General features: G+C 41.8%; 1 pseudogene; it reads right to left on the minus strand.

Moving 5' to 3' along the window:
* LOC104996131 overlaps nucleotides 1-3,800 on the minus strand; it is a 78,725-nt pseudogene that overhangs the window by 731 nt on the left and 74,194 nt on the right.

The raw sequence follows: 3,800 nt of genomic DNA on the forward strand, positions 1-3,800 counted from the left end.
TGGGTGATGTAAATTAGAAACAACTAACTCTGATTGTCAGTATACTTTCCAATACTCATGCTATGATTCTTAGAGGGAAGGATCTCAGTTAATTCTCTTAGGTGCAATTAGAGGGCCTTTCTCTAAGAATACCTGTCCATGCTGAGGGGACAGGGCCAGGCGAGGGCCTCGATGCAGGCCCAGCAGCAATACCTAGCCATTCACCTGGCCGTGAACCACCCATCCATCTTAAGTCTGCCTTAACTGCTCACCCTCATATTCCTAGCTCAGGTTTCTGCTCAGAATAATGATACAAGGATGGGCATATCAGATTTCTAACAACCCTCTTCTTTTCCTGATTATTCTGTTATACAACCCTTTGTTTAAATTTATTTTTCAGACCAATTAAAATATCAAGCCTTACTGACTTCTCAGCATAGAGAGTTGCACTCTCATTTGTGTCCCTAGAATATTTTGTTTGCACTTACAACATTGTATTTTATACTTTATAATTCTCCTCCATTAACCTATCAGCTTCAGCTTTATATTCCCAGCCAATTCATGTAACCCAATACCTGGCCTATGATCGGTGCTTATTAAGTATTTCTGGGCAAACAAAGCAATTGATCTCATTTTTATTTTAATTATTTGCTTAAAGTCTGTCTTTCCAACTAAAATTTAAGCTCCATGAAAGAAAGGACCAGACGAGTTCTCAGTGGGCATTCAAATAATTTTTTATGAAGGAATCCATAACTAAATGAATGTAAATAATTTGATGAATATTCCCCCCCTTTATTTAATTGTTTGACAATATTATGTTGGTTTCTGCCACACATCAGTGTGAATCAGCCATAGGTATAGGTATGTCCCCTCCCTCTCAAACCTCCCTCCCACCTCCCTCCCCATCCCACCTCTCTAGGTTGTCACAGAGCCCCAGTTTGAGTTCCCTGAGTCATACAGCAATTTCCCACTGGCTATCTATTTTACACATAGTAGTGTATATGTTTCCATGCTACTTCCTCCACTCATCCCACCCTCTCCTTCCCACCCTACCCATCTTGTCCATAAGTCTGTTCTCTGTCTGCATCTCCATTGTTGTTCAGTCTCCCAGTTGTGTCTGACTCTTTTTGATCCAATGGACTGCAGCATGCTGTGCCTCCCTACCCCTCACCATCTATCAGAGTTTGCCCAAGTTCATGTCCATTGCAATCCATGCTGCCCTGTAAATAGGATCAACAGTACCACCTTTCTAGATTCCATATATATGCATTAATGTACGACATCTGTTTTTCTCTTTCTGACTTACTTCGTTCTGTATAATAGACTCTAGGTTCATCCACCTCGTTAGCACTGACTCAAATGTGTTCCTTTTTATGGCTAAGTAATATTCCATTGTATATATGTACCACAGCTTTATCCATTCAGCCATCAAGGGATATCTAGGCTACTTCCATTTCCTAGCTAAAGTGAATAGTGCTGCAGTGAACATTGAAGTACGTGTGTTTTTGAATTATGGTTTTCTCAGGATACATGCCCAGTAGTGGGATTGTGGGTCATATGGTAATTTTATTCCTAATTTTCTTAAGGAATCTCCATACTGTCTTCTGTAGTGGCTGTATCAATTTACATTCCCACTAACAGTGCAAGAGGGTTCGCTTTTCTCCACACCCTCTCTAGCATTTATTGTTCGTAGATTTTTTGATGATGGCCATTCTCACTCGTGTGAAGTGATATCTCATTGTAGTTTTGAGTTGCAGTTCTCTAATAATGAGTGATGTAGAGCATCTTTTCATGTGTTTATTAGCCAAGGAATCTGATGAATATTTATTGAACATTTATTACACATAGCCCTTGACTAGGCAAGGAAGAGATAAATATATGTTCATGGAATAATTGAAGAGTTAGAAAAATATGTAAAAATAAGTAATGTTACCAAGGTGTACATTCAGTTCAGTTCAATCACTCAGTCATGTCCAGCTCTTTGTGACCCCATGGACTGCAGCACGCCAGGCCTGCCTGACCATCACCAACTCCCTAAGCTTACTCAAACTCATGTCCATTGAGTCAGTATTGCCATCCAACCATCTCATCCTCTGTCATCCCCTTCTCCTCCTTCCTTCAATCTTTCCAGCATAAGAGTGTTTTCCAATGAGTCAGTTCTTCGCATCAGGTGGCCAAGGTATTGGAGCTTCAGCATCAGTCCTTCCAATGAACACTCAGGACTGATTTCCTTTAGGATGGACTGGTTGATCTCCTTGCAGTCCAAGGGACTCTCAAGAGCCTTCTCCAACACCACAGTTCAAAAGCATCAATTCTTCAGTGCTCAGCTTTCTTTATAGTCCAACTCTCACATCCATACATGACTACTGATGAACGTGCTAAATGCTTAATCAGTAAAGCAGAGAATCAACATAGGAACTGGAGCAAGTGCTTAGGGCCAGCCATGCTGATTGTGGTGGGGGTGGGGGTGGGGGTGGGAGGCAGGGGTAGGGAGTTGTTAGGCCGGAAGAGAAAAGTATGTCTTGGTCAGTTAAAGTATAATTAAACTCAGGAGCCCAGAAAATAAATAAGTAAAAATGCTTATATCAAGTTCAGATATCTATTTGATAGAGTTCAAAGAGTTCATTTGACAAAAATTCATTTGGGGGCCATATTGTGAAGAGCCTTGATTCTACTTTGAAAAATAGGCTACAAGCAGTTGGAAATAATGAAGAGATTAAGTAGGGGTAAAATATATTTGAAGTGGTGTTTTGAAGATTACATTTTCAGCAGATTAATCTTTGAGGAGAGGTGGGAGATTAGGAGCAAAGAGACTAATTGGAAAAACATTAGAGCAGTCCAAGCATAAGTGATGAGAGGTTAGGATGTGTGTGTGTGTGCACACTCAGTCATATCTGACTCTTTGTAGACCAGGCACCCTGTAGACCAGGCACCAGGCTCCTCTGTCTGTGGGATTCTCTAGCCAAGAATACTGGAGTGGGTTGCCGTTTCCTAGTTCAGGGGATCTTCCTGAATGAGGGATCAAACCCGCGTCTCCTGCATTGGCAGGCAGATTCTTTATCACATAGCCACCAGGGTAGCCCTCTAGGTTAGTATACTGATAAGGAAAGTAAAAGGGTATTCTGAAACACACACACACACACAAGAATCTACAGGATTTAGTTACTCTCTGTAAAAGAGTCTTCATTGGACTTCCCTGGTGGCACAATGGATCGGAATCTGCCTTGTAACAGGGGCCATGAGTTTGATCCCTAATCTGGGAAGATTCCCCATGCTGCAGAGTAGCTAAGCCTGTGTACCACAACTATGGAGCCAGAGCTCTAGAGCTCATGAGCCGCAATTAATGAGCCTGAGCCCTACAACTACTGAAGCTGGCTCACCTAGAGCCCATGCTCCACAGCAAGAGAAGCCACCACGATGAGAAGCCCAGGTACTGCAATGAAGAGTAGCCCCCATCACCGCAACTAGAGGAAGTGCGCTTGCAGCAACGAAGACTTGGCACAACCAAAGAACAGAATCGTCAAGATCCTTGAGGCATGACCTATGTCTGTCTTAAGGTCATCACTGTCTTTCCCTGTGCTTGGCACAAAGGCCAATTAGACGATTAAGTAAAAATTAGGAAACACAAGGATGAAGGACTCTAATGATGACTTCAGGTATACCAGCATGACAGAATTAGATAGTGAATGATTTGATTGTGGATATGTTAAGTGTTCATGAGGTGAAAATACATTCAAGTAAGCATATCTAGCCAGTAACTGAAAATTCAGGCAAGACACAGGAGAAGATTCAGCACATAACGAAAATAAAACTGCTGATTT

This window comes from Bison bison, unplaced genomic scaffold, assembly GCF_000754665.1.
Source record: "Bison bison bison isolate TAMUID 2011002044 unplaced genomic scaffold, Bison_UMD1.0 scf7180017864289, whole genome shotgun sequence".
NCBI classification, from domain to species: Eukaryota; Metazoa; Chordata; class Mammalia; order Artiodactyla; family Bovidae; genus Bison; species Bison bison.